Here is a 13,766-nt window from a genome sequence, read left to right as displayed (position 1 = left end):
ACTCTGTCTCTCAAAAATAAATAAACATTAAAAAATATATATATATGTATCCTATACAAATCCATCAATTACCATTCAACACATATCCTCACTGTCCCACAAAGATTTTCAAACAGGCAATTCCATTCATAGTATCTATTCATCCAGATTCTCAACTAGTTCCTTGACAGGAAGGAAGGAAGGGAGGAAGGGAGGAAGGGAGGAAGGGAGGAAGGGAGGAAGGGAGGAAGGGAGGAAGGAAGGCAAGCTGCATGTAACTTTATCATCTTCAATTTCACTCACCGAGAATCTGTCATGAAAGAACGTTCCTGCTCTAACCGAAAGACTCCCTGCTACGGTTGAAAATTCTTTTAAAAGTTACAAGAGAGAAATCAAAATAGTCCTTTTTTTTTTTTTTAAATTCATATACTTTTAAGAACAAAATAAAACAAATCAACAGCAGCCTTCTGATGACACCTGGTGGCCAGTGCTCACAGGAAGTTTCTTTCACATTTTAAAGAAAGCACTTCAGGAACTACTGGAGAAACCGAAGTTATTGGACCATCTTTCCTGCTTCCTCTGCCCACCTTGGGCTATACTCTTCACTCAGCCCGATCTCTTCTGCATTTCTCTCTTCGTCCCTTTTCTTTTCTGATCATGACGCGTTAAGCGAGCTTGAGCCAGGCTTGTGCATGCTCACACTCTTACACACGAGCTCACAGACACGCTCTCACCGCTAGGACACTAGAAGCCAGCTCTCCCTGCCCCCACCCCACGGCATCTCACCCTTCACCCCTCCTGCGCTCGCCCCATTAGTGGTACGAACAGTGTGGAGCCAGCAGGTGTTGGCACCAGGCCAACAGGAAAAGTCACAGCAGGGGACACGTGTGTGCAGCACGGCAGGTGCGCAGACACGTGCACGTACAAAAACTCCAGTAACGGTCTTCTGACCTTTCCCTTTGGGGAGTTCAAAGAAGGATGAGCTGCAGAAGTCATTAAGATCCTACTGTAGGGACTGCCTCCTCCCAAAAGGACAGGGTAAGGCAGGTGAGACCTCCTACAAGCCTATTAGGAGCTGAGTGTGACAGGAATAAATGGAAGCCAGCGGACTACTCCGATCTCTTCCAGCTACTACTTCCGACTGGACTTTTTACTGAAAAGAGCAGTCTTACCATTATATATTACCCAACTGAACCAGGTATCACCAAGCCCTATGTGGAGCGGCAATCCTTAACAGAGACCGCAAGACAAAGTATCTGATCCTACAAAGAAAAAAGTCACTTTTCTGTGAAAATGCTTATAAGTTGAATGAACTCTTCCTGGACAACAGAGTATAATTTAACAGCCTAAAAACCATTCACGAAGAGAACACCTGAGGCACCTCACCACGAGGGATGGATGTGGACACGAGTTGTGGTTTATTCACAACTGGACCAGTGCATGAACACCTCGGTCCAGGAAAGCCCGTGTCCTCACTGGCCAGAGAACAGGCTGCAGCGCGTTCCTAAGAAGTCAGTCTGTAAGCGTGCCCATTTCCCCACCCCCGAAGATGCCCGCAGTGGTTTACAAAGAGTCCACACACCCTGACGCTCCCTTCAAAGGATGAAACCTAATTCTCTCCCCTCAGCGTGGGCTGGCCTCGCTGACCTGCTCACATCAGCCAAAAAACAGTGGAAGAGAGAGTGTCCGACCGCGGAGACCAGATCACAGAAGGCAGAAGCTTTCTGCGCGCCCCTCTCCGGCACCCCTGTGCCCAGTGCCAGACAGGAACGGGGGGCTCCTTCCTGCCGGCTGGGGAGCGGCTCCTCCGGCCCCAGGCCACACTGCAGAGGACCGCAGCCCCTACAAAAGCCTGACTGCTAGAGAAACCCAGGGCCAGAACCTTCCAGACCCACAGAAACCGTGAGTAACGGATGCTCGCTGCTTTAAAGCCACTGAGTTCTGACAGAATTTGTTATATAGCAACAGAGAACTAACAGAATGCCCTGCCCTCTCCTGCCCACCTCGGCAATAAGCCAGGGCTCAATTTCAGCCTCCTTCCTGTCTATTCTCTATATATTTCCTTTCCTATGTGCTCCAACCTTTAATAAGAATCTTCTGTGCTAGCACAGTAAGATTAAGGAACACAGGAGGAAATCAGTACACGTTCGCGGAAGTATACTGTTTGAGAAGATTTCAGAAGTTTACTCGGCTGACAAATACACGCATGCCTCTTCCGCTACCAAAAGCAGATCTGATACAGCTCACAATGCAACACGGATATAAGAGAACCAAGAGTTATTGAGTGCTAATAAAGAGATGAGGTAGAGCTTTAAATTTAGATTTGTATGGAGTAAAAGACATGTCTTAACGGTTCCTGAAAATCCTGCTCATTTTGGATGAAGACATCACCCATCTTTAGCAAGCAACCGCACCAGAACCAGCAGGAGCCATGCGTCGCTTCCCAGCTGGGCTCGAAAACGCTAGCAGCCAACACTCCCAAGAGTCCCCGAGCCTGATGAGGCAGCCCCCGCGGGGAACACCCGAAGAGCCACAGGCCACATGACTACCTCCTTCCCTGGCAGGACATATCCAAGCTCAGGAGACCCGGGGGCCTCTGGCCACAGGGCTCGTACCTGATTAAGTTCCATCTCCAAAGCATCTCACATACCACGTTTAGCGTGATCCCAGAAAGAACCTTCCCCTGCCAGAGTGTAAGGACACGCTGAAGCCAGGCAGACTGGAGCCATGTGATCCCCAGACCAAATGGCAGGAGTGAAGTAAAACTATCAGATGGAAAAAAAAAAAAAAATCTCACTCAAGTCAGAACAGAACTTTGCAGGGGATACCCATGTTCTATTTCAAATACCCAATTCAATTTTGCCTGAGTTACAAATTAGAGTATTTGCTTACTGCTTAAGTTAGAGCTAAAACAATCACTAAAAACCCATATTGATAGGGATCAAACACAGTGAGCACAACAGAAAAAAAAGACCATCATCCCTTTCATTACCAAAGATTCCCACCTTTCCAACACTATTTATGAAAACGTATTTTAATACATTTATACATTTAATGCATTTATATCACTTTTAAGTGATATAAAACAACAAATCATGGGACAAAAATAAACTATTAAAGTAGCTCAGCCTTCTTACCTGGCTATTTTTTTTAATCTTCCTACACTTCAAGTACGATTTTCCAAATACGTTAAATTGATCTAGTAATAAAGTTAATTTTACGACGATCTTATATCAACCACCTCTGACAAATGCATCTTTTTGTAGTCGGAAATATTTTACACAAAAAGTTAAAATTTAATATATCTTTCAGAAAGCATTTTTAAAAATCAATGCTTGTTAGAATTTCCATGTAATTTTTTAAAATTTATTTTAAAGAAATAAAATTCTTATTGGAACAGGAAAACAGGATAAAAGAAGGGAATGAAGACTCCATGAACAGAGAATGAAAAAGTTCAATGCCATTAAAAGCAGACACACAGGACCATCGGTATCTTATGCCATTTGAAAAGGTTGTTTTATTATCAATGTAACTAATCACAATGAAACCATCTCTTACAACTAAAGACATTATAATGAATTTTCTTTACAACTACAGAGAAATGGGATTTGCTGTTTCACATCAAATAGAACAGGCTGTATAAATTCTTCTTCCTATTTATTGTAAAATATAATTTCATCTATAAAATCAGTCATGAAATATTAAAACTGAAACAACAGAATTTATGTCCTTTACTTAATTTAGTTTAAACGGTCTATTCACTAAAAAAAAAAAGGAGAGGGAAGTACACGTGATGAACCCCTATACTTTCTCATTAAGTGTCTCCATTAGACGCTTTATTTTCCAGAATTTATAATGCAGCCGTAAAAAAAGCATTCCATGATAAAAGTTAGTATACTTTCCCTAAATTTGCCTTTTATCTTTTTCAAAAGGCAGGAGAACGAAGCACATGGCACGTGAAAGCTGAGGAAAGAGGAGAATGAAAAGAAACACATAATCCATTTGCACTGAACGTTTTAAACATCAGTGGACAAGAACATTAAAGTTCAAGGGACGAAGCCTTTGTGCGCATCCCAAAGGCTCCAACGACAGGTGTGGGACTCGGGGCAGCCACGGAGCTTTCCCAAGCCTCAGAGTCCGCCTTCAGAAGGTGGGGGAAGGGCTAAGAGTCCTAAATCCAACAAGAAGCCCCTGGGTGACAGCAAGGAGCTACTCAACGCCACCAACAGAAAACACACTCTTAGGAATGGATTTTTTTTTTTTAATTCCAGCAGAAACACAGGAAGAAAGAGGGGATTTCCAAAATGCAAATCTTGGGGGAATATAACAAAAAACATCTAGAGACACATTCCACAGAGTTTGTGCTTAGACAGCTTCATCGGGTCCACTGAGAAGAGCTGGGATACAATGGCTCATCAAAGAACTGCAGGGAAAAAAGACTGAAACTATTAATTTTGGAAGAAATCTGGAAAACACTGTAATTCCAAATGTCAATAAGCTCACACACGATATAAAACTATCAAGCCTCAAGACATTTGGAATATAAATTATTAGGTATAAAAGACGTGAGTGCTAAGAAAGTATATTTAGAAAGGAGAAAAACCTTCAGTATTAAATTTTCTAAATGGATGTAGTTCTAACCAAGTTCATTTATATACCAGAGTGAACAGTTTTCTTCCTCTAGATGGCAAAATTATAGGTAACTTTTTTTCCTCTTCCTGGCATCTTTCTATACTTTCTAAAATATATTACCTTTGGGGGGTGGGGGGGGAGACTGACAGAGAAGTTTAAAAAAAATCTCTACGTATGGTTGAAGTAATAGAAATTGACAGCCACTCTCGAGAAAAGAAGTCCTAAGATAGAAATGTATTTATGACTGTGGTTCTTGGACTAAACTCAGAATCAAAATAAATGAAGGGAAATTTATGGACGGCTTATTGTAATAGTTAGAGACGTTTGGTGAAACACTCAGGGACACCAAGAAATTTACCTGGGGGGGCAACCTGGATGGCTTAGCTGGATGAGCGTTCGACTCTTGATTTCAGCTTAGATTATGATCCCAGGGTGGTGATCTAGGCTCAGCGCTGAACGTGGAGGCTGCTTAAGATTCGCTCTCTCCCTCTCCCTCTGCCCCTCCCTTGTGCACATGCATGCTCCCCCCTTCTTCTCTCATAGATAGATAGATAGATAGACAGACAGACAGATATATAGATAAAAGAAACTTCCCTATTGCTCAGGGACCTCATAGTGACACTCAAGAACGAAGGAAGGCCAGAAACAAAACACAGACAGCACCTAGGTCTTGACCTCTAACACCACCTCCACTAAAAGGAACCTGGTCTCAAGAAATGGCAGATTCTAGGGCTGGGGCAAGGTAGCTGTACAAGATGAGCTTGGAGCATTTTATTTATTATGTCAAAAAATGGAGAAAAGTTTTTTTAAAAAGGATGTGACGATACCCACCCCCACCCCCCATCACTGCAGCTGGAAGCAGCTCCTACTGGCCAAATCTGGGACAATTTGAGCACCAAAATAATGAAGTACCATTAAAGATACGAATGGATAAGTCCATATGGATAACTGGGAAACAGACAGACACATGGATGAACCAATGGGCCAAAAAGTTGGCTCTGTACATAGTAGGATGCTGAGGGCCTACAGGTAAATATGGAGGGAGCGAAGGAGACAGAAAATCATACTGGCAAAGATTACATCAGGCAAGAATCATCATTGGATACTAACTCTAGGAGGCATAATTTTGATGTTAAGAATGTTTGAATGGTGTTAAAGCATCTCCCCACAAACTGTTTACCAGTTGCAAAGGAAGAAAAAACAAAAAAAACTCAGTAATCGTCCAGTAGATAAATGGACAACACCTTGCTTGGGGCAGGGGGGGGCGGGGTGATAAGAATTAAGATCCTCGATGCAGGGCAGACAGACATGGTATACCTCCAGACAGAACACCCTGAGAAGGACAGGACAGGACAGGACACCCACCCTCCCCACCCCCGCATCACTGCAGCTGAGAACACAAAACCTCCAGTTAATCAAGAGGAAACAGACAAATACAAAGTGAGGAATATTTTATTTTAGAAAGAAAAAAAAAAGTGGGGAGGACTGAAAGAAAAAAAAAAGTGGGGAGGACTACATTCTTCACCAATGTCAATGTCATAAAAGACAAACAAAGACTATGGAAACATTCCAGATTAAAGGAGGCAACGGAGACAAGACAACTAAATCCAATACCTGTTCTCAGACTGGATCCTGTGATGGCAGGAAAATGCTATTAGCACATTTTAGGCCAACTGACAACAAGGACTGTGATGATTAATTGTATGTGTTAACTGGGTTAAGGGATGACCAGATTGCAGGTAAAATGTTGTATCTGGGTGCGTCTGTGAGGGTGTCTCCGGAAGGGATAAGCATTTGAATCAACAGACTGAGAAATATCACCCTCACCAATGTAGGTGGGCATCACCCAATCTGCCGAATGTGCTGATGCCTACGTACAATAAAAAGACAGAGGAAGGGCAAGTTTGTTGTTTTTTGGTTTTTTGCTTGAGCTGGGACCCATCCTCTCCTGCCTTCACAGTCCTGGGTCTTGAGCTTTCAAAATCAGACTCAATTAAACCACCAGCTTTTCTGTTTCTCCAGCCTGCAGAAAGCAGAAGGTGGGATTCTTGGCCACTGTAGTCCTATGAGCCAACCCTTAAACCCCTATAATAAAGCTGCTCATGTATACATGTACTACATTTATGTGTATGTACGTATATGTACATATACGAATGCGTGCACCCTCTTCTGTTTCTCTGAAGAATCCTGACACAGAGCTTTGTACAGAGTGGTTCTAGAGGAGAATATTAAGGAGAAGTTTTCTGACTTGGTTCTGGGATTTCTAGAATTGGCTCTCTAATCTGATTAGATTGAAAGACAGGAATGACGGTTTTCAGTATAAAGATAGCACTTATATTTGGTCCAAGATAAGAACTGATTACAGGCACACAAAATATCTACATTGGATACTCGTAATCAACCATTTATGTGAACCCAAGAGCTAAGTGACTCTGTATATGATACTTACTAACATTCTGGAAAACTAAGGAATAGAATGATTGGTTGGTTGGCTCTAATGCTGCTGGACAAGGTGATGAAAGAGATGATGAGCTCAGGGAGTCAAATTCCCAGCTCAAGCAGAGCATAAATGACCTAAAGCTTCCAAGTGCGCCCTGGAGGAAAGCCTGATCTAGAGCTGCAGGGCTGACAGTGCTGCTTATCAAACGCCTACTGTGGTTCTGTGACTGGCTAGATCAGAAAGCAAGCCGAACGCCCAGCCTCAAGGGGGTGCACTGTTACTCTATGGACACCAACTGGGAAGGACCAAGGCCCTGTAAGTTGGGATGGGGACATGCAGAAAGACCCTGATAAAGCTGGGGATGTGGAGTCCCTAAATTCTGACAAGTATTCTTTGCGAGAAGAGGTCTCCACAAGGCCAAGAGTCCCCTCATGCCAGTACCTATAACAAATCTCGTATTTTATGTATGTATACTTAATATGCCATTGGTTCTGTTTCTCTGGAGAACCCTGATATAAGTACCAATGTAAATTTATAAAACTAAATACTATAATTATACAAGGGAATATCCTTATTTCTAGAAGATATACACTGAAGGATTTATGGGTAAAGGGTCATGACATACTTAATTTACTCTTAAAAGGTCCAGGAAAAAGTAAGGGGTGTGTGTGTGTGTGTGTGTGTGTGTGTGTGTGTGTGTGTGTGTGTGAAGAGAGAGTGAACACACTCTCCAAATTACCTCCAAATAAAAAGTAAAGAAGAAAAGAAAAGAAAAAACAAAAAGCTGAGCTGGTTTCATACATATGGCTTACAAAGACCTCTGCCCCATCTCCAGTAACTGTCAGGGGGTCAAAAGATTATAAATCTCCTTAAAAATGACAAAGATCACTTTCTTAGACTGGAAAAAAAACCCTTACTAAAGTTCCCATAAAGCAGTTCCCATAAAGACTCCCAGGAATCCAAAAAGCTTCACCTCCATCTGAGGGTCAACTGCAAACTAAACCCTTCCCAGTGCAGCTGTGTCTCTGTAGTAAAAAGTTTTAACTCCTTTGCCATTAGGAAGAAACAAAAACAAAAACCCATTTGTTGGCATCTTTCTGTCAATTCCTGTCCACGGCTGTTCCCACAGCAGCCTTAAAAAAGTCCTGGGAGGCACCAATGCAAACAGAATGTCCTACGTCAGAGGGGTGTGAGGGCATTTTTCCTACTGCTGGCAAAGCTGGCCAACGTGTGTTCGATCTTTTAAAATTCCAATGGCATCAACCAGCTCCCTGCAAAAGAAGAACGTTTCCTCGTGTCCCAAGCAAACGGATGCAAGCTGGCACACACATGAGAGTTCACCGGCAAAGGCACGACGTGAAGAGGCACACGGTGAGGACATGTGGCTAAGACGCGTCACGAGACTAACGTCCTTCTCCTGGTCAGCACCGCTTCCGTGTTCTGTCCTCGGACACCTGAGCTCTGACTGCGGCATCTAGTCTGATGCTCTGCGACCCAGGGCCGCACGCAATCGCACGTACTTGTGGATTCCTTCCTTACCCTGAAGGCTCTCTGCAGATTTCTAGCGATTCGGTATGAGGTACTATCGTCTTTCTGGATCTTGTCTCAGCTCTCACCTAGCAAAACCGCCTTTCCGTTTTCAAGTCTCCCTCTGAATCCTCCTTCTGACTTCCATGTTGCTCCTTTCACTAAACCTCTGTGTCTCTTGCGCCTCACTCTCAACTACTTACTATAAGTGAGGGAAGGTTCAATAATCCCCAAACTTTATTTAAATGATTGTTCTTGGACTGCTTTAACATATCTCTTTTGTTTTACCTGACGTGGTACAAATTATGAAAAGAAACTCATTTGAAATTCTGTCACCTTTCCTTTATTTTTCTTGCCTGCTTTTATCTATCCCACCTACTGATATCCCACCTACTGATATTTTTCAAAAAATAAAAAATAAAATAGGGGTAAAGGAAGCCAGGAGAGGAAACAGGACTATATACAAAGCTAGACTCTTCAGAAAGAAAACCAAAAAGACTAAGTTTCAGTTTACTCAATGTCTACCGTGCGAAAGACTCATCTACAGAATTCTCGAACACTTTAAATAAGAAGCTCCCTTTTAACCTTAAGAAACAGATATTCAGAACAAACTTAAAGTATGAATTTGCACACCAGGAGACAAACTTATTGAAGACGCTAAAAGTTAAATGATGTAAAAGTCCAATGTCGTCAGTAAATTCTAGAACTTTAAAACCACCTGAGAGGGGAGTGAAGAGGCGCCTGGGCACTTCCTCAGCTGCGAAGGACGAAGGACGACACAGAGGCGTCCCTTCCAGCAAGCACCGCCCCCTGCTGACAAAATGTGCCCGCGGGTGGCACCTTACCCATGCTCAGGTGAACACAAGAGGAGGGGCAGCCAGAAGAAGAGGGAGATGTGAATCCTGTCCCCGCTGCCCTTCTTTCCTCGCAGACCGGAAACGACTCAAATCTGTAATCTAACGGTGCTTCTCAGCCCCTTCCAAGGCTTCTTACCCCCGTATGCCCTCGGGTTGGGGGGTGACCATCACGTTCCTTCTCCACCCAAGTATCGGTGTCTTCCGGGACCTCGCCTTCCTTTCTGCAGGCCCCGTGGCCACTAACTCTAGAAGACTATGCCTCACCCTGTTTGCGGACGGTTGAGACACACTGTTCTCCTTATCCCTCGGTGACAAGCAACAGGCGCAGACTTAAGCAAACAGAATACTGACCTTCTCAATAGGAAAATGCTGCAGCCAAAGCCCCGTGAGACGTCGTGTGTCTGCTAGTTTCCACGTGACCTCACTTACTCCTGTTCAAATCTTATGGATGTAGCACTGAAGTTACTAAAAAATCGTATTTCTCACGTGAACACTATTTCCCAAATGTGACAGAAATATCACTAATGGCACTGTAAAATAAAGTCATATACCACAAGTGAGGATTTTTAAATAAGTTATGTATTATTCAAATGTATACAGGAAGAAAACAGGACCACCCTAGGACTCCGCATGTATTAACACATTGCTTCTTATGACAAGGCCAAGTTAAAAAACAAGATGAGATTAAAATACAAGCCCAGGTGAGATAAAATATAGCAAAAACAGTGAGGAAGTAGCAAATGACTTAACACTAGAAAACCCGCATCACACCATATTCATTTACTAACGTTTTAATCACATAAATTCTAAGAAATCAATAAAAATGGTAAGAGTAGGGGCGCCTGGGTGACTCAATCAGTCGCACATTCGACTCTTCACTTCGGCTCCGGTCACGATCCCAGGGTTGTGGGATTGAGCCCCTCGTCAGACTCCGCACTGAACGTGGAGCCTGCTTGGGATTCTGGCTCCTCCACTCCTCCCCTCCCCCACGTAGGCACATGCGCGTGCTCTCTCTCTCAAAAAAAAAAAAAAAAAAAAAGAATAAAAAGTTAAGAATTCTCGGCTCCCAGTTCATTTTTAAACAAGAATGCTCTGACAATCAGTCCCTTCCTGTCACTGACAACCTTCCAGGTCCTTGTCATCGTCTTCATTTACTAATGTTCGCCTGTGAGTAGCCTCCTTCAGATCAAACCTCTATGAAAATACTCTGGTCTGATAAGATGCCCTAACTCTGTACTATTACCTTTCTACATTGCAGGGTTAGAGAACAGAATTCCGTGGGAAGGAAAACCAGTTCTCTGCATATGTCTTCTGGATTTGGACCTCACAGCTAGACCCAAACCAACATGAACCCAATGCCCTGACACCTTAACTTCTATAAGAAGTGGGCTTTAGAATGGGTCACATGCAGATACGGAAGTGGGTATCTTGCTCCTGTAAACTTCCGAGGCCAGTGTCCCTGGGCTGCAGGCAGTCAGCTCCAGGCTGATTCCAGAATCCCGGCTCCCTCCGTGGTCAAGGCCGGCCTTCAAGCTTCCTCATGCCCTGAGTTTGGCTGACAGAAGCGAACACGCTTGAACAAGGCAGCACGCTTGCTTCTTCGAGCCCTGACTTCAAGGCAGCACCCACCACTGGACTCACACTTGCGTGGCTGGCAGGGAGTCTGAAGAGTGTGACCTGGAACCACACAGCTCTCTCTGAGCAAAGAGAACGGACTTGGGGGGGGGGGGGGGGCAGCCAGTCCCTCCCTCTCCCACACGCCAATCCAAAAATTATCATACTGCTGAGCATCTGACCATTAAGGAAGGCTTTCAGTCTACAAGACTTACAAAACCCTGAGACATACAGCTATCCCTGAAGAGCATGCCTGCGGCTATTACTTCCACACATGAAAACCAAGAGAACTACAGACAGGATCAATCACCTACAAATTCACCTAATCATCAAAGTTTGAACTCTTGGTCTTACCGACAGAGAGACACTGATTAAGAAGTCTGGAGTGAGGACAAAAGTCTGCGGTTTTAAAGAGCTCCCTGAGTGATTCTGATGAGCCAGATTTGAGACCTACTGGATTCAAGTCCCTCCTACCTTCAAAAAAGCGAATACAGACTTCGCATGCATCTACAAGACCTGGAGCCGAGGTGCAGGGGAGGAAAGAGAGGGGAGAGAGAAAGCTGAGCCAGGAAGGAGAGCAAGCGTGCTGCGCTAAACGGGCCATCCCACAGAGACCCCCAAATCATTTGCCTACGTCATCATCCGCCATGAAGAACTGCAGTGAGGGGCGCCTGGGGGGCTCCGTCAGTTGAGCACTGCACTCTTCGTTTTGGCTTGGGTCATGATCGCAGGGCTGTGGGATCAAGCCCTGCGTCAGGCTCTGCACTGAACGTGGAGCCTGCCTGGGATTCTGTCTCTTCCTCTCTCAAAAAAAAAAAAAATTACTCTGAATGTCACTTTTAACAAACACTGCCTCAACCTATACCTACCTATACCCTGAAAGCCTAGGGTATTAAACACCACCTATGTGGAAAATCACATAATGGACCCAGACGATTCTTCATGAAAACCATTTGATCTCATTTTTTGAAAGACAATAATTTCTACTAGCTCTCATTGATGATCTAAATTTTCTAAGCTATTTTTAAAAGTACATTACCACCTTAGTTTAAAATCTAATGGCTTTATAATTATATGCACTCTTATAACTATGAGTCCTCGTTTTATAATAACTGATCCAATAATTATATATCAAATTCTGATCCATAATTTACAATCAGCAGAATTCATATGTGAATTATACACTTCAGAAGAAGTAGCTTATTGCTTCTTCTAGGTTTAAAACGCAAAGTTTCCATGTATTTAGCAGCTGACAAGAATGCTGGACTTTGGTTAAATTAGATGATTGCACGGATATAACTCTAACTGTGTTAAACAATGTTTCTTCCCAACTACACTTCTTATTACCCTACTTGCATTTATTTAGTACTATCTGGGACTTTGTTGCGGGTTTTTTTTTTTTTTTTTCAGGGAAGAAAACAGCACAGCATGTGAGAGAAAATAAAAGATTAGTATGAACATGAAACACCGTGAAAAGCACCAAGAATTAAGACTGAGATTATGTATCTTCAGCAAAATGCAGCAGGACTAGAAAAGCTGAAGTATCTAAAATCTGTTTTGAGAAGCCCGTGTTCTACATTTGCCCATAAGGGATCTCTGACAAGCAGTACATGTGTCTGAAATGCAGACGTTCCAACTATGGAAGGACTCTCATGGGCTGTCAACTTCTGAGGGGCTGACGCTGCTAGAAAGTATGACATTACATAATTACAAGTGTTTGACAGTTCTCCTGGTTTAGACAGGAGACTAAGGAGACTTTGTTATCAAACAAAATTAGTCGTGCTATTTGGTTCCACAGGACATGTCATTTGACTTAGGGCTTCTAGAACCACATTTTTGTTTTCCCTATACTTGTTCATTTCAAGGAGTGACTGTCATACCATGATGGCTTTAAATAAGGTTTTCAGTATAAGCGATGTTTAAGAAAAAGTCCTCATAATATAGGATAAATATGACAATCAAAAAAATTATCAAAGGTTAAAAAAAAAAAACAGGCAAAGGTAGATTTCCCCAAAGCTCCCTTTTTAGCAACCAATTACCCAAGCAAAAAAGTATGATTTTCCGAACCCTATGGCATAATACCACTTTCTAATGAACTGGAAGACGCAATCCCTAGAACTAACACAGAGTACAATTACTTTTTCTGCTTTAGGGACTTGCCATCTGCTAATGATAAAGTCATGTTCACTGGTTTAAAAACAAAGCTAAGATAAAGTTAACTTTGCAAATGGGGTAAATAGCCCCTTTAAGGGTCTCCTACACCCCCACTCAGACTTTTCCTTTTTCTCTCGTGACCCCAACACTCTCAGTCCTGACTCTCTTTTGTCGGGTTGTCTTCAGCTCTGCCCTTCTCGGACAGGGTGTTTCAGAGTCAGACAGCTGGGTGCCCAGAGCCACCTCCCCTCCTCTCCAGGAGTGATCCTGACCCCCACAGATTCGCTGTGATGCTCAGTCCTCAGTTAACAGAGTATATGCTCAGCACACAATGTGCTTAGCACCGAGTAAGCGCTCAGCAAGCATTACCAATTGTTATCATTGAAACTAATTTCCTTTTTCAAATCTCTACTCATGAAAGTACTTTTCTATCCTAACCCTGCAAAAGCACATCTTTACCACAATCACTCCATCATATCTTTTTCATACAAAGTCCCTGTGTAGACAGACTTTGCAAAAAGAGGGAACAAAAACCATAGATGTTTGTGTTTTAAATATTTAGC

The 13,766-nt window shown here is 43.1% G+C and overlaps 1 protein-coding gene across 8 annotated transcripts in view; it reads right to left on the bottom strand.

The window, feature by feature from the left end:
• ZNF407 (zinc finger protein 407) overlaps positions 1-13,766 on the bottom strand; it is a 455,477-nt gene that overhangs the window by 434,048 nt on the left and 7,663 nt on the right. The gene's annotated exons all lie outside the window — the stretch shown is intronic.

This window comes from Felis catus, chromosome D3 (genome assembly GCF_018350175.1).
Source record: "Felis catus isolate Fca126 chromosome D3, F.catus_Fca126_mat1.0, whole genome shotgun sequence".
Lineage (NCBI taxonomy): Eukaryota > Metazoa > Chordata > Mammalia > Carnivora > Felidae > Felis > Felis catus.
This window is presented reverse-complemented; position numbering and strand designations above follow the sequence as displayed.